Source organism: Cydia amplana, chromosome 15, assembly GCF_948474715.1.
Source record: "Cydia amplana chromosome 15, ilCydAmpl1.1, whole genome shotgun sequence".
In the NCBI taxonomy this organism is placed as follows: domain Eukaryota; kingdom Metazoa; phylum Arthropoda; class Insecta; order Lepidoptera; family Tortricidae; genus Cydia; species Cydia amplana.
The window spans coordinates 13,065,975-13,089,105 of NC_086083.1; the positions used below are offsets into that span (position 1 = coordinate 13,065,975).

The 23,131-nt window shown below is 37.7% G+C and overlaps 1 protein-coding gene across 2 annotated transcripts in view; it reads left to right on the plus strand.

Moving 5' to 3' along the window:
* The window catches only part of LOC134654624 (REPTOR-binding partner), a 46,996-nt gene that overhangs the window by 20,891 nt on the left and 2,974 nt on the right, over positions 1-23,131 (plus strand). The gene's annotated exons all lie outside the window — the stretch shown is intronic.

The window sequence follows — 23,131 nt, forward strand, 5'->3', positions numbered from 1 at the left end:
TGATGCTCAACTTGGCCAGATAAGCTAGTCATAATTTGAGAAAAAAAATACTCACTATTTGCAAGTTCCTTAAGTTCCTTTACAAATTTACTTTTGTTTGAAACTGCTTCAAATAATGTTGTTATCTTATTTTTCAATAACGGAAATTTGCAATCGAAACTGTATTCATTTCCAACATACCATTCGTGAAAGTCTGCAAGAAGCTGGAAAATAAAATGTAAAATAAGTTCTCAGTGTTGTAACATCTTCAAACAGTAGATATTTTTGTATTAAACAAGTTTTACATGTTATTATGTCTGTTTTGTTAATGTATTAATATTTGAAAAAATAAGGACTACCAGGCGACAGGGGGACACCGCCTAAACTGTCAGTAAACAGAGGGTTCAGGTTTTTTACCCTACTACCCAAAGTGAGGCTATTTTGGTAAACTTACCAAAGAATATCCCCAAGATCGTTTTAAGCAAGGAAATTCCTGAAGGTATGGATATGCGTCTTCTGATAAGACAGATTGGCGGCGCCGTTTCCTAGTTACGGCCCACTTTTCATTACAAAGTGTATAATTGTCTGCAGTCGAACGGAGCCACTCGAAGCATTCTTCTATTTCGGTGTTCTCTGAATCTAGGTCCGCTTGACTCTCAGAGGTGGTCTCGGGGCCCTCTCTAACCGGTGCTGTCCTTTTGTTAGTTGTAGCGTGCTCCACTAATACTGTTGTTGGTGTAAACGTTTTTTCTAAGGAACGACGCGCCCTTGGCTGGTATATTTTATTTCGGCGATACTTAGCCTTGAGATTAGTCACTGCGTCAAACAGCCGACCATGGGCTCGCCCAAACACTTGAGGTCCTTTAGTGTAATAAATAGATGTATTTTCTGCCGGGAATACTCGTTCTGTAACAGATCAATAGTTATACCTATATTAATATATAAAGACAAATAATTAAACTATGATTATTATAAGAAAAACAACGCGGCCCATTGAAACTTTTCTCGTTTTGTTAGGGAAACATTGAACAATTAGAGAATGTTTTCCATAAAACACATGAGGAAAGTTTCCCTGGTTGGCGCATATTTATTTCCTATTAAATATATTCCGTGCCATACATTATTGCCCATTATCCATTCATCTAAAATTCTAAATCGGTTCAGCAATTTAGGAGTGAAAACGTAATAGACAGACAGACAAAAAGAGAGTCAGTCAGTCAGACAGCCAGACAGACAGACAGACAGTTAGACAGACAGTCAGAGTCACATTTATAAATAGGTCCTTATTTAAAAAAAATTAAAAACTTACTAATTTCGCGAATCCAATGCAAGTATATGTTACTTGTTATTGGTGCCTTCGGATCATGTTTTACTATTTCTGTCGAAATCTCCCTGGTTAAAGTTCTTCGTAGTTGATCTCCCAAAGGGTTTGGACGCTGTGTAAGAAGCAGTTTGCCCTCTTGTGTACTATTGAGCAGAGAAATTAAGTCCTGGAAAGAAAAAAGATTGATATTTATTACTAAGTATAGTAATGGAGCAGAAGAAATAATATTTTACAGAAATAAACCGACTTCTCAAATAGTTTGAAATGCCATATAAATTATTGGCTGGTATTTAACTTTCACGATTTTTAAACATTATTTAATTGCACAACGGGACTCCTCCGAGACCATGAGGACAACGCCGTCCTCGAAACGTCGGAGTTAAGTCTTAAAACTTAAATACGCGATTCTCAGTCTCCAAGATCACCAGATATAGTAATCCACTTCGTCACCTTTTTCTGGTAGAATATTTCATTTCTGTAAGGGTCGCTGTTCTAACCTAACCTTACCCACTTTTCTAGTAGCATTTCGTTTCTCTAAGGGGTCGCAGTTCTATCCTAACCTAACCCACCAAATCGAAATCGCTAAACAATGCGTCGTTGAAGAGTTCTGTTCTGATCATCATCAGCAGTTCCACTTCATCAAATGCGACAGTTTTTTATGAAAATGCTTGATTTTCTGATGATAATACAGAAATCTCTATACGCATGCCTTTAAGATTTGAGGAGTTCCCTCAATTCCTCATGTATCCCATCATCAGAACTGTGTTTTAACAACAACGGGACCAATCTGTATGCATATACATATACAATCAAAAAAAGAATTTTCAAAATCGGTCCAGTAATGACGGAGATATGGAGTAACAAACATAAAAAAAAATAAAAAATGAACATACAACCGAAGGTTATCAATTGATAACCTCCTCCTATTGAGATTTGTAAGTCGGTAAATAAAATGTAGGAATCTAAATCAGGTCTAATAACAATAATAGGTTAGTAGAAATGATGCTTCCGCGACCGCTGCGGAGGCGGGACTCAGGTATAATATAAGGTATATTTAAGGTCTAGGTGCTTTTCTGCAAAAAAGGTACACTTACATTTAATTCTTCCGACCTTGAAAATGTTGAACTTGGTGAAGACTCTACAGAGTTGATCGGTGAAGTTAAACTTGGCGTGAGCCCGTCGACACCTTCTCCGTACACTTTTATTATTTTTTCTATCCCACTATCTATCTGAAAGATCATCAATAAAAAAATAATTTATAATAAAACTGGCAAAATCGATAAGTGGACGAAAACTCGCACAATTACCCTACTTGATATGATACAGACTTCGAAAACTGAAATAAATCACATAGAGCAGAATTCATACCTATAAAAACATGTGGTTTGTATTGCACAGAGAGACAAACCGACATTGGTACATACATACAGACATACATACATACACTTAAGAAATTTGGCACATCTGTTTACTAAGCCCACATAGACTAACATATATATGAAATATTGTGTCATTCCAATAATACTACATACATACGGGTCGAATTGTTAACCTCCTTTTTAGGATTCCGTATCCAAAGGGTAAAAACGGGACCCTATTAACTAAGACTGTGAAAGATCATCAATAAAAAAACAATTTATAATAAAACTGTCAAAATCGATAAGTGGACGAAAACTCACACAATTACCCTACTTGATATGATACCGAGTATACCGACTTCGAAAACTTAAATAAATCACATAGAGCAGAATTCATACCTATAAAAATATTTGGTTTGTATTGCACAGAGACAAACCGACATAGGTACATACATACAGACATACATACACTTAAGAAATTTGGCACATCTGGTTACTAAGCCCACATAGACTAACATAATATATTATATGAAATGTTGTGTAATACCAATAATACTACATACATACAGGTCAAATTGATAACTTTTTTTTTTGGATTCCGTACCCAAAGGGTAAAAACGGGACCCTATTAACTAACCCCCTTATTCATAAACGTTTACTAAAGTTGACAAGCCGATAATAATCGTTTGTCCCTTTCCGACGTATCGGAATGATGGAAAACAAATAGGTACAGTCAGCAGCAGAAGTTGCTCAGCGGGCGAGGTGTTCAAAATTATCTTGACACGCTCTTATTCTCTTAACAATAAAGTCGCGTCAAGATCATTTTGAACACCTGGCCCGCTTAGCAACTTCTGCTGCTGACTGTACTAAAAATAGAATAAAATAAATTAGCCGTTTTTTGCGTAATGGTACGGAACCCTTCGTGCGCGAGTCCGACTCGCACTTGGCTGGTTTTTATTGTCTGTATTCATCAACTCAATATTAGTTCCATTTTACTACATTTTTTTGCATTAGAAAGATCTTCACAGAAATAAATATAAGGTTTTTTAACAGACTTAAAAAAAATCAAGCCGGAGACAGACGGACAGCGAAGTCTTAGTAATAGGGTCCTGTTTTTAACCTTTGGCTACGGAACCCTAATAATAATTACTTTTACATACCTGGGAATTAGTACATTTCCAATCTAAAAGATGTTTTTTAAATTTTGCTTGCGGGCCAATAGGAGGGATCAATCGTCTGATTTGGTCATCGTCCAATAACGGCAATGAAGTTAAGTCAACCTCATTCTCTAGAATAATCGAAAAAAGAATGCAATGATGGCTAGCTTACACAAATGATAAATCCAAGATAAGAAAATAAGCAAACAAATACCCAGTTAAAATGTTAACAGCAGTTTACATAACATAACAGAGTTAGATTTAGTTTTTTGTTAGTCCCAAAAATATGAAAATAATTTTTGATTTCTATGCAAGTAACTATAGACAGCAAAAATATCTGACAGGCGATTTAAATATGGTTAAATTCTCAATTTTAATTTAATTTAGGCAGAGTAATATTGAAAGTACAATGCAAAGCCGCTCTTTGTAACTAAACAAGGGCATACATTGCTATTTCAGTCACTTAACAGTGCCACTTAAATATACCTAAAATACCACACCATACCACAAGCAAAGATCAGTGATCACACAATACCACATTAACTTAATATAAATATTACCATGATTACTTTGCAGTTTGCCATAATTATGTTAATAATAGGTCTCTTCTGGATGAGATTGGCTCAGGACTGGGATAAGTGGCATACTCGGAGATGCCTATGCTGCAGTGGGCGATAAAAGGCTGATATAATAATGTTAATAATTCCGCTTAAATTGATATAATTAAACTATGCCGGTGTAAGTTACATGTGTATATTTTTCTGAAATTAATTTGATTGCCAGAATAAAATGGTATCTATTAGTTGGACTAAAGCCTATCACAGATGGAGCGATAATATACCAAAAGATATCATAAAGCAAGGCATCTTACGATATATTCTGCCCTGCTAAGCCAAAGAGCGCTATCTCAAAAGAAAATTCATTGCTAACTTATACTTCAGTTTCTATTACTGAGAGTTCCATTTTCTAAATCATTTGTTTGTGAGATAGCGCTATTCGGCTTAGGAGGGCAGTATTTTACGTACAATTTGACAGAGTCCACCCATGAAGCTATAATATATATTTTGGTATATTACGATATCTTACAGCAAGGCATATTAGCCTTTCGTATGCCTTGTCCCGTATACGTCACAGACAATTCCCCTGTAATTTACAATATCAAGGTTATTCATTTAGTGGCAAATGTTAACAGGGGCATACGAAGGGTTAAGATACCTTGCTATATAATTATAGCTCGGTATATTACGATATATTTTGGTATCGTTATAACACACCTATTTTTGCGTCGGGGGTTAATAATTATGAATTAAGTAGGTACAGAACTGTAGGACAAACTTATAAAAAGCGTGACGTGAATTATATCCAACTTACCAACAAATGTCTCAGCGTATTTCTCGAAGCCCCATGTCTTCAAAAGTTGACTGACTTCGTTGGATACTTCGTTGGATGAAGAACCACTGCGAACAATACAAATCCTCCATAAATTTCATGTCATTTCGCATTCTGCCAATATCAAGTGCGTTTACGAAACGACTTTGCTCGTGAAAAAATGACAGATAATGCAGTAGGTAGTAAGTATTAAATGATGTCACTTATTCACATTCACAGAAACCACTATCAACATTATAATTTTAATAACCGGACAGCAAAAAAATCAAAGAACGCTTGTAGAAATCATCACAAACGACAATTCCTCGGTAACTACCTATTAAATATAAGTAGCTACTTTCTAAATATACTTACATACTAGTATTACAATTAAAATTAAGTATTTACCTCATCATCCCTGGTTCACAGAATTCACAGTTCACACACTCTACACAACTTTAATTATGAACACATCCAGCAATTGACTTCGTGGCTCCCGAGTGGCTTCTAAACTAAAAATGGCCACGCGTCGCGCAAAATGGCCGACATGGTGTGGACATGAAGGGATCACAAACATTTTTATTTGATTGGCAAAAAAAGTGTAATCAGAATCCCTTTTTTTTAAAAAGGGTTAATCATATTGAGAGAAAATGTATTCCGTTAAATATAGTTCCGCAGTCAACTATGTGTTTTGCCATGTCCGTATGTCTGTCTGTCCGCAGCTTAGCTCAGTGATGGTTAGGACTAGAAAGCTGAAATTTGGTATGAGTGTGTGTATTAATCACGCCGACAAAACGGTAAAACAAAAGTACCCCGAAGTGGGGCTGAAAATTTTTTTTTTCTCTTTAATCCTATCGTATAGCTATAGGGTGTCGTTGGATATGTCTTCTAAAAAGAAAAGGGGTCCCATAAAAAATATTTTTTGATAAATTCAATACTTTCGGAAATAATGGCTCCCAAAGTTCACAAAAAAATGTGCCTCCCCCCCTGTAACTTTTGAACCGTGAGTCCAAAAAATATGGAAAAATTATGTAAGTAACGACTAATAAGTACTTTTAATGAATACTATATTGAATAAAATCGGTTGAGCTGTTTTTGAGTTATTGAAAATGTGCTTTCATAGTAAAAAGACGTAAGTGCCGCAAAGCATCCTATAAAAACGACCTTTTGAGTGGGTTTATTGTAACAGGGCGACAACTACGGAACTCTACACTGAATGTGGCCCGACATGCTCTTGGCCGGTTTTTTTGTTGTTAAATATTATTTTTTCGATTTGATTTGATGGATCGGAAAGTCAAACAGGGAACCGATTTATATTATGACTTTCGAGAGTGACATTTCAAAACTGAGCGCTAGAAAATATGTAGGTATAGTTTGTCAAAGGCAGTTGTCTCATTTCAAACATAGACAGAGAGAATCGTACTATATTTGTCTTACACTAGTACTAGCACCCAAAAGAAAAGAATGAGTATAGTTTTCTTTGTTCTTATTAACTGACAAATTGGTTTGACCAACTATACGTATGTATTAAGGTAAGTATATGGATTCGAAAATATTTCATGACTTATAGTTGGTCAAGCAGATCTTGTCAGTAGAAAAAGGCGGCAAATTTGAAAAATGTAGGCGCGAAGGGATATCGTCTCATAGAAAATTTGAATTTCGCGCCTTTTTCTACTGACAAGATTTGCTTCACCATCTATATTTTTTAATCCAAATTTCTTCATTCTGTCTGATTCTTATAAATATTGTGATTAAAAGGCTTATATACATATATATATATATGTATATAAGCTACAAAAAACATTAGAAAACTAAAGGAATCAGGTGCCAGGGAGCCTTTTAATCACAATATTATATATATATATATATATATATATATATATGTTGGTTTTAAACAATATAGTATCCCATATTTACTTCAAAGCATTAAATTGTCGTATAATATAAGAAGGAATGAAATTGAAAAGGTTTGCGACCTATGTCTTCGTCCCGCCATTTCGGGCAACAACGTTATTTACCGAGTCAGACAGTAAAAACAGTACAAACTACTGTTCTGTAAGTAGGTAGTATAGATGGTCAAGCAAATCTTGCCAGTAGAAAAAGGCGCGAAATTCAAATTTTCTATGGGAGGATATCCTTTCGCGCCTACATTTTTCAAATTTGCCGCCTTTTTCTACTGACAAGATCTGCTTGACCCAGTATAGTAAATTCTTTATTGTGCAGAAAGACATATTTAAAAAAATAACATACAATTAGTAAGAAGTACAATTAAAGGCGAACTTATCCCTTTGAGGGATCTCTTCGAGTTAACCTTTGAGTATGATTTATATGATGTTTAAGTATATGATTATAATGCATACCCTTTTTTAAGTACCTACCTAAGTAATAAGTTATTAACACTACTATTTGGTGATGTCTCTTCGCTAGGCTATACAAAATTAAATATAATTAAAAAATTTGATTCCTTTCAATGACATCGTAGGTCATTTGTCAGGAACCTACTTTCTTTATATAGGTAAGTACATTTCAAATGTTAATACTAGATGCACCGGATATTCGGTTACTATGCGGTATCTGGCCTATCCGGCCCTTATTTTAATATATGGCCGGATACCGAATAGTGTCCTACTATCCGGCCGGATACCGGATAGGATAGTATCTGCTTGATTTCGGAAATTCGATGTAAACAAATTGGATTTAAGAAACAGTCACGGTCATAATCGTACCTACTCGTTTATTACCTAGGGTTCCGTACCCAAAGGGTAAAAATGATGCTGAACCCTGGCTGTACCTAGTGGAACTCAGGTTTGGTGTAACATAGGCCCACGCTATTTTGGTCATCCGTCACATCTTGATGAGCACTTGGGAGAGCAGTACCCAAGATAGAGTTGATGCTGAACCCTGGCTGTACCTAGTGGAACTCAGGTTTGATGCAACATAGGCCCACGCTATTTTAGTCATCCGTCACATCTTGATGAGCACTTGGGAGAGCAGTACCCAAGATAGAGTTGATGCTGAACCCTGGCTGTACCTAGTGGAACTCAGGTTTGGTGCAACATAGGCCCACGCTATTATTAGTCATCCGTCACATCTTGATGAGCACTTGGGAGAGCAGTACTCAAGATAGAGCTGATGCTGAACCCTGGCTGTACCTAGTGGAACTCAGGTTTGGTGCAACATAATATGGCTCCTCTTCACGTTGGGCCAACGCCAACGCCAACGAGGGACGCATTTATGCGTTAGAGGGAGCAAGTGATATTGCTATCTCATTCTACCGCATGGCTGCGTCCCTCGTTGGCGTTGGCGTTGGCCCAACGTGAAGAGGAGCCAATAGGCACACTTTGTTTTGGTTAACCGACTTGTCGTCGTGTGCCTATGTTGCAGAGTTCCACTAGGTGGGTCAATCAACTTTTTTCTAACCGCCTTTAAAAAAAGGAGGTTCTCAGTTTGATACGTATGTTTGTATGTTTATATGTATGTATGTTTGTTCGTGATTATCTTGCGTTTGGCTGAACCGATTTTGATGCGGTTTTCAGAAAAGTGTTACATTCTGGAGAAGGTTTTAGTGGACAGTACATGGATGGTTTGAAAAACCAATTGGACCCGGTAGGTGGCGATGCTATCGGTATACCTAGCTGAAACCGATTTAGATAAAATAGTGGGACTCGGACTAGGACTGAAAGTGGGAGTGGGAGCAATATACATACAAATCGTTTAGCACCGAAACGTCATATTATGTTATTAATTTTCTTATTATTAGATATTAATTACTTTTTTTAGAAATTTGCTTTACGACGGGATAGGGACTGGACACGTATAGGGGTGCCATATCAAAATTAAGTATTTTGTGCTTTTCAGTGGGTTGGTTTTTTGAAGTCGGTTCGTCCGTCCGTCCGTCCGTCCGTATGTCACAGCCACTTTTTTCCGAAACTATAAGAACTATACTGTTGAAACTTGGTAAGTAGATGTATTAAGATGTGCTGTGAACCTCATTAAGATTTTCACACAAAAATAGAAAAAAAGCAATAAATTTGGGGGTTCCCCATACTTAGAACTGAAACTCAATTTTTTTTTTCATCAAACCCATACGTGTGGGGTATCTATGGATAGGCCTTCAAAAATGATATTGACGTCCCTAAATATCATTTTTTTCTAAACTGAATAGTTTGCGCGAGAGACACTTCCAAAGTGGTAAAATGTGTCCCCCCCCGTAACTTCTAAAATAAGAGAATGATAAAACTAAAAAAAATATATATGATGTACATTACCATGCAAACTTCCACCGATAATTGGTTTGAACGAGATCTAGTAAGTAGTTTTTTTTAATACGTCATAAATCGTAAACCGCAATTTTATTATGTTACTTGCTGCTACGGAACCCTTCATGGGCGAGTCCGACTCGCACTTGGCCGCTTGTTTTAAGTAGGTACTCCAATTACGGTGTAATTATTAGGGTGATAGAGAAAGATGCCCGCCATTTGCGAATTTCGGTGTTCACGGTAGCCCGAGACGGTTCCGTTTCTTTTCATAAAATTTCCCGAATACAGTCACTACAGTTAGTCAGTAAAGCCTAATGTTTCGATGAGTGAAAATAACTGTTCTAAACATTAAATGTTACTGTTTTGCTATTGATTTCTGATTAGATACAATAAACCGTTGGAAATACTGAGTCAGTCAGTAAAACCTAATGTTTCGATGTTTGTGCGAAACGTGACATGGTTGCCTTTAACATCTCATGCAACCAATGGCAGAAACTGGCCGAAGACCGACCCGTGTGGCGTCGTGATATTCACGATGGTCAATCCAAGCACGACGATGCCTGGTTTTCCTCATTAAAAGAAAAACGCATGAGGCGCCACGAGCAGGCCTCCAACCCCCGCCCAGCCGCCCACCTGGGGGAGCATACACCTGCCGCGTGTGGCCGAGGGATCCTCTCTCGTATAGGGCTTTACAGCCACGAACGCAAGTGTCGTAACCAGGATGCTGCTTAAAACATCTGACACAGATGATAAAGGCCTGTTATTATGAGCTGATATATGTATTTAACTGATATATGGCCAGGTCATTCAATTTATTATAAAAATACTTATAGATATCTAATATTCAAAGGGTTACAAATGTCACAATGAAATGTTAGTAAACTCCAGTTAATAAGTACAGAAACTTTATACATTTAGCGTTTGCGTCAAATCCGGTAGTTTAGACTTGATTATGATATTGGCTCAATGAATGGTAACCCAAGTTTGAGACCACGACCCGCCGAATGCAACTTTGTCAAAAAATATTTATGTTTATTTCATACATAGATACATATTAAATACAAGTAGTATATATTTTTTAATAATGCAGTGCCATTATGTACATTTAATTTCGATAATACTTGGTCTGAGAAATACGGAAGCTAATACTGAATCTAATTTAACAGAACTGAATAATTTGGCATAAGTATATGGCTGGTAGCCGTTGCTCGAAGTACAAATAAAAATAAATTACTTTCCACCCTAGGGTGGGAAATGCAATTTTCCACCCGGCTATCAGTCTATGAAAGGTGAACTTTCTAGGAGAGATGAAAATCATTTTGTTGATCATCACAAAATGTTTTTGATGAGATAAATTTTACTTAGCGCGCCATCTTGCGTTCATACAGCTAACCACTCGGTGTACGTCCAGACATCTATCCTAAAGATACAAACATTTTTTAATAGATGGCGCTGCCTTACATGAATAAAATTGTCTATACAGTGGCGCGTATTCAGTACTATTGGATTTTATTTGATGTTTGGCTAAGTGACTTCACTTGTACACAGTAAGAGGGCGCTGATCTTATAATGCCTTAACGGTGTAGTTTTCAACTATTTTTTTAATAACATTAGATAAATTGAAACTCATATAGCTCTGTTAAATTATTCGATTAGAAGAGATAACGAATTATTTAAAGTACCCGTTTGCTATTAATTAAGGTAAACGGTTATAATTAGAAATACTTAGTCAGTAATGTTTCAGTGAGTGAAAATAGCTATTCTAAACATTAAATTTTACTGTTTTGCTATTGATTACGGTAAACCGTTAGAAATACTGAGTCAGTCAGTAAATAACGTATGTCTTGGTGAGTAAAAATACAGTTAGTAGCATAACTGAACCAATGTTTACTATTTTGTGATGTATCTGTAATTTGGGTCAAACAGATCACTGTGTTATGTCTTTCCTGTAGACATACACAAGAGTTAAGGGCTATAAAGGTTAATTTTCTTATTTAACCCTTATCCACGTGAAAAGGTCCTCCTTTTATTTAGAGAACTATGATAAAATCATTGCTTACATGCCCACAAGCTGTTAACTATTGCCCACAGGAGAGAAAAATGTGCTGTTCGCGATAACACACAAGTTTGCAATCAATTATTTTCGTCTTTCTCCATTGAGTCTATTTTGCACCACCCTCTCTAATTTGATGGCGGGTAGTCTAATACATAGTGTTCATAACAAAAAATTCTTCTGAGATCTTCATATCTCTTGATACACGTTAAGTTCGAATAAATACAAATAAACTAATAACAGACAATGTGTAAATTGTTTCATGTTTAAGTCGGAGTTAAAGATCATGACTTATATTACCTATGGGAATGTCAAATCTGCTACAATTATAAGACAAATTAATTACGCGTCTTTACAATAAGCAGCAACTCTCTTAAACCAGAAATATATTCTAGTAATTATTGCAAAAATAAATATCAGGTGCAAAAGAGAATCAGTTGTTGGCTCCATACATTATTGCAATGATTCAGCTTAGCACCACACACTTTGTTCACAAAATTTTATTTGAGCATATATGTTATTTACTTATAAGGTACAGGTAATACCTACTCATTCCCTGATTTAAGAATTTTAGGCATTGCCTTTCATACACAGATTTGGTAATTATCAGGGATACATAAAGTATGATATTTTTAGCCTTTTGAGTTAGTAAAACCATAAATGATAGACAGATCTTGTGAACTGATTGATAGAGCATTTCATAATCTATAAGTTGTATTCAAAGCAATTAAGTCAAGCTTGACTATTATTAATACATCTATATATTACTATTAAGGTACTACTATTGACTCACTTTTGCTCCTAACTGTAAAGACTCTAATAATTAAATTTTACTGTCTTGCTATTGATTACGGTAAACCGTTAGAGTTACTGTTTCAATACGTAGGATCGTAGGAACTATATACTGTTGAGTGAAAATAACTATTCTAAACAGTAAATGTTACTGTCTTGCTATCGAATACGGTGAACCGTTAGAGTTACTGTTTCAATACGTAGGAACTATATACTGTTTCGGTGAGTGAAAATACCTATTCTAAACGGTAAATGTTACTGTCTTGCTATTGATTACGGTGAACCGTTAGAGTTACTGTTTCACTACGTAAGAACTACTGCTTCGATGAGTGAAAATAACTATTCTAAACAGTAAATGTTACTGTCTTGCTATTGAATACGGTGAACCGTTATAGTTACTGTTTCAATACGTGAGAACTACTGTTTCGATGAGTGAAAATAATTAATATAAACGGTTAATGTTACTGTCTTGCTATTGATTACGGTGAACCGTTACAGTTATTGTTTCACTGCGTAATAACTACTGTTTCGATGAGTGAAAATAACTATTCTAAACGGTAAATATTACTGTCATGCTATTGATTACGGTGAACCGTTAGAGTTATTGTTTTAATACGTAAGAACTACTGTTTCGATGAGTGAAAATAACTATTCTAAACATTAAATGTTACTGTCTTGCTATTGATTACGGTGAACCGTAAGAGGTACTGTTTTAATACGTAAGAACTACTGTTTCGATGAGTGAAAATAACTATTCTAAACATTAAATGTTACTGTCTTGCTATTGATTACGGTGAACCGTAAGAGGTACTGTTTTAATACGTAAGAACTACTGTTTCGATAAGTGAAAATAAATATTCTAAACAGTAAATGTTACTGTCTTCCTATTGATTACGGTGAACCGTTAGAGTTACTGTTTCACTACGTAAGAACTACTGTTTCGATGAGTGAAAATAACTATTCTAAACGGTAAATGTTACTATCTTGCTATTGATTACGGTGAACGGTTAGAGTTACTGTTTCACTACGTAAGAACGACTGCTTCGATGAGTGAAAATAACTATTCTAAACAGTAAATTTTACTGTCTTCCCATTGATTACGGTGAACCGTTAGAGTTACTGTTTCACTACGTAAGAACTACTGTTTCGATGAGTGAAAATAACTATTCTAAACGGCAAATGTTACTGTCTTGCTATTGATTACGGTGAACCGTTAGAGTTACTGTTTCACTACGTAAGAACTACTGCTTCGATGAGTGAAAATAACTATTCTAAACGGTAAATGTTACTGTCTTGCTATTGATTACGGTGAACCGTTAGAGTTACTGTTTCACTACGTAAGAACTACTGCTTCGATGAGTGAAAATAACTATTCTAAACAGTAAATGTTACTGTCTTCCTATTGATTACGGTAAACCGTTAGAGTTACTGTTTCAATACGTAAGAACTACTGTTTCGATGAGTGAAAATAACTATTCTAAATGGTAAATGTTACTGTCTTGCTACTGATTACGGTGAACCGTTAGAGTTACTGTTTCAATACGTAAGAACTACTGTTTAATGAATTAAAACTACTGTTTTACATGTTACTGTTTTGAAACAGTGATACGTACTGACTGAAATAGGTAAATTTAAATGTAATATACGTTATTTCAACTGTAAAATTTCTTACTGTTCTAAAACAGTATTCTTTTCTTTCAGTGCACAAACACAGGTAATCTTATGGAATGGCCGCCATTAGTACTAGCGGCAGCCGCTTGAACTAATTTTACTCCATAAGATTTAACGTAGAAAGTCTGCCATAATGAGGGCAGCACCAGTCGTGCACCTAGCGAATATGACCAAACGGAGTAGCCATTAACAGTCGTTCTCCTCTGTCGAAAATAGGCGACCAATGGTCATACACAATGTATGGACTGACGTTTATCTGACGGCTATTTTTACGTTACGTATACAATTGACGTGCCCCTCCCCCCGCAAAAATCGGCAGCCTGTTTTGCACAGAAAATTACTGACAAGGCGTCTCCGTTTAGTTATATCCTCCAACAAGGGCACAGTATTTAAGGTAGAGCCCACAGGCATAGAGAAAAAAATACATAGAGTGCTCACTCCATACATCAGTTCAGACTATTAATTTCAGTGTCTACATCTAGCATCGAGTAGCGGAACTATCAGTACTGCTACTTGACAATAGATGTAGCACCGACCGGAAAGTCTTATCTCAACAGCTTAAGACTTTCCGGTCGGTGCTACATCTATTGTCAAGTAGCAGTACTGATAGTTCCGCTACTCGATGCTAGATGCTAATAGTCTTTTTTGGTACTAAAGTGAGGAATGGAGTGAGCACTCTATGTATTTTTTTCTCTATGCCACAGGGACGCATCGCACGCAACGGATTTTAGTATTCTTTGTAACCTTTGTATAGAAAGTAACACAAGTGCGTCCACTAGGTATCTGCACGGTGGACGTCTACCTTTAGGTACCATCGTCTGTTAAAGGTCCCGTTAATATTTTTATCTACATATAGAGAGGCATTATATCGGAATTTCGATTTTCGCGGTAGACACACTGTGTTCAAAATAGAGTTCTGTACCAATAAGTATGATAAGGACGTATTTTGCAAACGAGAACCCCAAATACACCAAATACTCATTGAAAATCGAACCTTAATGTTAAAACAATGTAGTAGACATTTGAATGAGTATTTGGTGTGGGTTGGTTCCCGTTTGCAAAAATACGTCCGATTATACACCGAATTTAACTAGCGAGATTATAAACTGACGAGTGTTTACAATTTTACGGTGACATATAGACTTCACGCGGGTGTTTATCGTACCTTACGTACCCAGCCAAACACTTACTATGTACAGTTAGCTGCAGAGGGAGGTGACCCTCCCTGCAAACAAATTTCTATGCAGGGGGGTCACCTCTCTCTGCAGCTGACTGTACGTTTGATAAAGAATTGAATGTTTAGGTACATTTATACATAAATAACTGCTATCGACACTTACTTACTCACATACATTGAAACTCGCCAATAAATAAGTACTTATTTTGCGAAGCTAATGACAATTGTCACAAGAAACACGTTAGGGCGCGTGTACACGGTGCCGCATCCGCGCCGCCGCTGCGCCGCCGCCGCACAGGCTCGTGTGTCGCCGCACCTTCGCGTTATGTACACGAGACACGTATAGCCCGCCGCCGCGGGTTTTACGCGTCTCGTGTACATAGCGCGAAGGTGCGGCGGCGGGCTTTACGCGTCTCGTGCACATAGCGCGACGGTGCGGCGGCGGCGCGGAGGCGGCACCGTGTACACGCGCCCTTACGACAATTGTCACGAAATTCCGACACAGAAGTCATTTCCTGTCAAGAAGTATCGAAAGTTCTATTGAATCGTGTGACAATGGTCATCATCATCATCATAAACTTCGAAAGAGAAATACCTGTTTTTTGCCGATATAATAAAGTTTTTTTAAATAATACAATGATGGTGGCAAACAGGAATACGGCCCGCCCGATGGCAAGCGGTAACCGTAGCCCATGAATGCCTGTGACGTCAGCAATAGTGACATTTGTCGAATTGTCGCACCTGTCGCCGTGGTGAAATACTCCGGGCCTGGTTGTAGGTACACACAAATTTAATCCATGTATGAAGAAACTATAAAGGTTAGGGCGCGCCCAAAACAAAGATAGAGAAGATAAGGAATCACATTTTAAATCCCGTGCGGATTGCGATTTCTTATCATTATCAAACTGCTTTTATTTTTGGCTTTAGTCACAACAGTAAAACCGAATGCATAAAACAGCATAGCTCGTTGCGTAACCAAGGGTGTATGAAAATAAATGTTAGAAGTCATATCGCATGCGATTCGTTGCGCCCGCGTGTCGTAATAATGGCACTTTTTTAAAGGCTTCGCCGCTTCGTAGTCAGATATATCAATAGAGTCATTTAGGTACAGAATAAAGGCTTCGTCACACAGGCGCGTTTTCCGGGCGGCGCGTGAGCGTTTTGTATGTAAAAGCGGCGCGCCCGCTCACGCACCGCCCGGAAAACGCGCCTGTGTGACGAAGCCTTTATTCTGTACCTAAATGACTCAATTCCACCTCTCGTAACTTTCTCTCCTACCTATGCGGATATTTTGGATCAACAATTTACGCCCCATTAAGACGGTTCATGATTTTGCATGCAATATTCATTATTACCATTCACAGCGAATTCGGGAATGTATAACGGTCAAAGCTGCATGCGTGTAGGGTTAGCGGTTAGTATTATTACACCACGCCATGGCTATATTTAGCCCTTTCCAATGACATATTCACCAATTGACATATTATAGGTAATACCAACAAAGCATTACAATTTTGTCATGTACCTGTTTAGATATTTGCGTCTCAATTTACTAATTCTTTTAACGACCTAGGACATTATATGCGCAGTTAAGTAAAACGCAGTATTTTTTTCACGGCGATGCATTCATAAAGTAAACTCACTGAGGAAAACGCAGTCATTCGGCCAGTATTCGTTCGAGCGTTAAGGTCACTCGAAAAAGGTAATCTATTGCGTTGCAGTTTTTAATGCTGGCTGGTTATCCGACGAAAAGTTTTGTTTTTAAATAAAGAACGCGACGCGTTCTGCGCAGACCGAGCGGCGCAGTCAGTGTGTGTTCGAACGGTAGAAGGAGCGGACACGGCGCGGCGATCCACTGGCAAAAACGTAAGTTTTAATCTGATTTTAACTAGTTTCTTGAATAAAAACCTGTGTTCAATAAAAGATTATATGATAATGCGTGTTTAAATACAAGTTTAAGCTAGTTTTTAGTTTAGAAAACGGTTTTATTTTAAGGTTAGATTTACTACGTCGCAAATGAGCAACGTACGACGCAGTTCGCGCGTGCCGGTGTTGTGTTGCTAACTGCGATACAAACAACTGCGTATTTGCGTAACTATACAATGTGACTGTTTTTGAATGGTTATTGGGTGTTAAAATATGTATAATATCTAATAGGATAGGTCATGGCAATTGCATATTGCAGGGCGTTTAAGGCATGCGCAGTTACAAAATCCCGGTGCATTTCATCGATTTGTATGGTTTATTAATATACGTCGTATGCATTTACAACATTCTCACAGTATACATAGGTAAACCATTGATAGCTTTATGCAATAGTACCTGCAGATGTAACTGCGAAGCGAAATTTCGTCGTAGTTCCGTTTGAAACTTAACGTTTTTCGTTCAAAAGAAACTTAGGTATTAGATAGAGACTTACCTACCTACAAACTATGCAATATCGGACCTTTTACTAGGATATAATACTTATTAGCTATTGATCATTATTCATTTAAAAATGTGCAAACCCAAAATCGTGGCACCAAATAAATGAATGAATTTGAACACGACAGCGCCTTATACCCTTATACCTATAACGCATTCGAGATAAATGCAAATCAAATGTCCGCTTATAAACTATCGTATGGTCCGCGGTAACGACACGATTTTATCGTAACGACACTGCCGAGGACGCCAATTTATGGAATACAAACGCTTTTATCGAGGACGGTAACGGTAAATCGTGGAAGATACCCAATATCCATGTCGTACTGTATTGAGTCACAATCTCATATTTTTGGAAATCGGCCATTGGTTGCGTTTTACCTTTTACCTAGTTAAATTAGGGTCGGTTGCACCAAACTGTACGTATCGTTAAAGAGTTCGCTAAATTGTTATGTATGGAAAGTTTCATAGTAAAGCGTTGGGGCGCGCCGGCTGACGTTGATGAGTCTGTCAAATGTGGTTGGTGCAACTGGCCCTTAATCTTTACACCTTGGGAAATTCAAATTGATTAGGTACTTTTGTATTTATTATAGCGACCATCAGTGCTGTTTTGTTTATTTCTTAAAGGATCTACATATTTGGATGCAAGCGGCTCGAGGAGTTTATACCAAAGTATCTTAAGTTTAAAATTTGTCACGTGACTAAATTAATTTGTTGTGTATTTATACTCTTTTTATCGTGTTTTAGGTATTTAAACTTTGGTATTTATAAATGTACAATCAGAAAGGAAGGGCTTCGCTCCTTCTGTAGATAGAGTATGTATATGTCACCGTAGAATTGTAAACACTCGTCAGTTTATAATCTCCCAAGTTAAAATTATAATGCCACATTGACTTTGACTAGCCTAGACCTTGTCTAGAGTCAGTCAGAAATGACATTTCCACGTTCAGCGGTTCTAGCACGGTCACATTTTTATCGCCGGTCATCATGCCTATCACGTTGTATCAAGTATGTAAGTGTAAGTGCGAAAGTGACAGGCGATAAAAATAAAAATACCGCCGCAGGAATAAGACGAAAAAGTTTCGACACGTTTACAACTGTGGCTCATAAACGCCCTAAATACAGGCAAAAGTTGAATCCCTTGGAACTTCGTTTTTATTTCGCCTTGAATAGGGAGCTCTTCAAACATACCAAATCTTATCAAAATCTGAAAAAAAAAAGCCGGCCAAGTGCGAGTCGGAGTCGCGTTCCAAGAGCTCCGTACATTAAGTCCGACTCACGATTGACTGCACATTTCTAATAGGATTTCCTGTCATCTATAGGTAAAGAACTATTTTGTGTATTTTTTTCAAAATTTTAGACCCAGTAGTTTCGGAGATAAAGGGGGGCGGGGAAGTGGTAATTTTTTGCCTATTTTCTTGAATAACTGCTAGTTTAGCAGTCAAGAATAATAAAATAGTTATTAATCCTAAAACTATTAAAAAAATATTTGAGATTCTTACAATGAGCTCTTTCATTTGATATGTAACACGATATAGTTTGAAAAACTTTATTTTTTAATTTTCTCATTTACCCCCCAGAAATAGCCTCCATATTTAAAATTCATTTATTTACGTTACACGTCCATCTTTGGGTCACAAACTTTACATATCTGTGTCAAATTTCAACTTAATTGGTCCAATAGTTTCGGAGAAAATAATAGGCTGTGACAGAAGGACGGACAGACAGACGAGTGATCCTATTAGGGTTCCGTTTTTCCTTTTGAGGAACCCTAAAAATATTGGCCAATTAACATGCAGTTTGTTACTATTTGTGATCTAAACGCCCCACCTGTTGCCTGTATCGGTCTAAAACCAACCGACATAGTTGCAATTGCAACCTTAGATGCAACGCGCAAAATGGCAGAGGTCAGAACTTTATGACGTCACCCGGGCGGAGGCGAGTGCGTCCCTGAACGCCTTATTTATCCCTCTAGTGCATAGTCCATGTCATCAAAATTATTTCTTTAAATTTGAATTAACAGATGTCAATAGTGTTCAATGTTATAACTGCCACATTATATGGCTTATTCGTATGATCTAGAGGGTTAAATCCTGCTGCATAAATCCTTTTTAGGGTTCCGTAGCCAAATGGCAAAAAACGGAACCCTTATAGATTCGTCATGTCTGTCTGTCTGTCTGTCTGTCCGTCTGTCCGTCTGTCTGTGCGTCCGTATGTCACAGCCACTTTTCTCCGAAACTATAAGAACTATACTGTTGAAACTTGGTAAGTAGATGTATTCTGTGAACCGCATTAAGATTTTCACACAAAAATAGAAAAAAAACAATAAATTTTTGGGGTTCCCCAAACTTCGAACTGAAACTCAAAAATTTTTTTTTCATCAAACCCATACGTGTGAGGTATCTATAGGTCTTCAAAAATGATATTGAGGTTTCTAATATCATTTTTTTCTAAACTGAATAGTTTGCGCGAGTGACACTTCCAAAGTGGTAAAATGTGTGTCCCCCCCCCTGTAACTTCTAAAATAAGAGAATGATAAAACTAAAAAAAATATATGATGTACATTACCATGTAAACTTCCACCGAAAATTGGTTTGAATGAGATCTAGTAAGTAGTTATTTTATACGTCTTAAATCGCCTAAATACGGAACCCTTCATGGGCGTGTCCGACTCGCACTTGGCCGCTTTTTATTGCTTGTAAAGAGGTAATTTTTGCGACCCCCATTGCTCTACTTTAAAAAAAAAAAACAAAAACGGAATTGAATCGAAATAAAACAATTTTCCTAAGCGGGAAAAACCTCAAAGACCAAGTAAATGAACTTTCCAATATTTGAAAAATACCAACAAACACATATCGAAAAATTCAGGGATTAAAAACACATTACACTCAAACCCTACCTAAGCTATCAGCGCTAAACGAACAACAAATTAAAAAGCAAACACCTTACCTCATTGCAATTTCAACCATCCTACACTTACATTAAGGCACAATAATGGTTACACCGCTTTAGATATGAGCGCCGCGCCGGCGCGCCGCCGCCGCCGACGAAATTTTCGCGCCGCCGCCGCCGACGCTGCGCTATCGGCGTGGCATCGGCGTGACCTTGGTAGCTAGTACTACTTTCAGAATCAGATAATATGTTTTTAATCGAGTTTAGATCATTAACGGCGCCACTTCAAATAGTTTATAGCCATTCAAAAGGTATTTTAGGCCCAATATAATTCAAAAATATCGAAGGCAAATGCAAACTTATCTGTCTAGTAATCGCGCTACTAGTCTTGGGAAAACGAAATTATTTAATATCAATTTTAACATCAATATGCTTGTAATAAACATACTGATTTCCTTCCATTTTTATTGTGGGACATTCCACATTACAATTTATAGATTGTATATATACGATAGTCAATAGACATATGTCAATCACAATGAAAAAATTAACTGTGATCAACTCTGGCTAACGTGAGACTCGAACCCACATCTTTGGATTACCGATCCAATGCATAACTAATTTTGCCAGCTAACCATCATCATTTACCGCGAATTTAACCATTGCAAGCATGGTTAAACGTCTTTAAAAGGTATAAAATTGGGTTAATTTTGAGATATTAAGCGTTTCCACGTCCAAACGTCCGGCCGTTGGCTTCGCACGGAAGGGCGTCGGAATCGGGTCTCAATTAAACTTGGCCACTGTTCAAATTTCAAGCTTTGCTCTCTCACAGCTCAATCTTTGGCTGTGCATCGCTCGCATGGAATTAAACCGCTATCTGAACCTGCAAGTTTTTGGCCCTGGTTGGAGCTCAACTTTCGGCCTGTTTTAAAATGCTTGAGCATTGGGCCTTATCCGATCTTAGCTCCATTGCAGCTCGGCCTTTGGCGTCGCACGAATGCGCCCGCAGGAAAGCTCCAGATCTCTTTAACACTATGGCTTCAGTCTTTATCGGCCTGTACCCTCGCTCTGCTCTCTAGCAGCTCGGCCTCGCACTGAAGCGCGCCGCAATCGGCGCTCCAGGCGTTCGGCCGTCAGCCATGCTTACACTTGGCTTTCGAACTTAGCTGTATGCTTACCTGCAGCTCTTCCTCTGGCCTCGCATTGGGAGGCGTCGAAATCAAGTCTTCGGTGTTACATGGAGCTCGGAGTTGGGCCTCACTTTTTGATATAAATCGGTTTTATTGGGTCGATATTGGTTAATGACGGAGCTCAATTTTCTTTGGACTGTCGACAAGACGTTTCCCTGATCATAAAGAAATATAGTAAGACAAGAGTGCTCACTCCATACATCAGTTCAGACTATTAATTTCAGTGTCTACATCTAGCATCGAGTAGCGGAACTATCAGTACTGCTACTTGACAATAGATGTAGCACCGACCGGAAAGTCTTATCTCAACAGCATAAGACTTTCCGGTCGGTGCTACATCTATTGTCAAGTAGCAGTACTGATAGTTCCACTACTCGATGCTAGATGCTAATAGTCTTTTTGGTACTAAAACTGATGTATGGAGTGAACACTCTATGTATTTTTTTCTCTATGCCCTGATACAGCCAAACCGCAATTTTTAACTTCTTCCGGCCAGAGCCTCGCCAAGATTAAGACCGCCTCTGATGCCGCGCAATACCTCATATCCACAGTTTATATGATATCAATTTTTTTCGTAATATTATTCAATAAATTATCCTTGAAAATAAAAGATGCATTTATTTCATAACTTTCTTACAGCAAAAACATGTTTTTTCGGTAAAATTTTGGTTTGAATTCTTTTTTCATTAATCGAAGGTGTTTCAGGGCCACGCCGCCGATTCGCCGCCGCCGCCGACCTATTTTGACCGGCGCGCCGCCGCCGGCTATATGCATATCGGCGCTCATATCTACACCGCTTATCTTGTGCAAGTTCCAATAAGGTTTTAGTGTCAACGACCTACCGTGTTTGTCGCGTTATCTGAGGACATTACTTTCAGGGCCAGAGACTATTCAATTGGCACTGCACTGTGTTTTGAGAAGATCAACTGGCTGGGCATAATTTGTGTTTTGTTTTTAGCCTACATCCTTGGAATACAATGAAAATAAACTGTCGACTGTATTTTTTACCTCAGAATGCTGTAATTTATGCACTGAATGATCTCATTCTTGTTTGAACACAGATTGGGTATTCGGAAGTGTGAAATTAACGGGAAGGTGTATTGGGGTAACTTCGAAAACTGGGTTATTTTTTAAAATAACATATTTGTTAATATCTACCAAACTATACGCTTTTTCTGCTGTAGCAATAGTAAGCAAGATGCCTTAAGAGGTGCAGTGCTGACTGCTGACTTGACTTGAATGGATCTGATCTGTTCCTGACACTCTTATATTATGTCGTAAAGTTTGACACTCGTAAAGGCCAAAGGACACCGGCTGCGTGTGCGTAGACGTGAACGTGCGCGTGCGCAGCCGTGCACGCACACGTCACGCAAGCGGTGTGCCGTCTCTCATACATAAGGATCTATATATCACACACGAATCCGGTGTGCACAGGCCTTAAAGACGCGCTTAACTTTTTTTACTACACAAATAGTCACATTATAGCG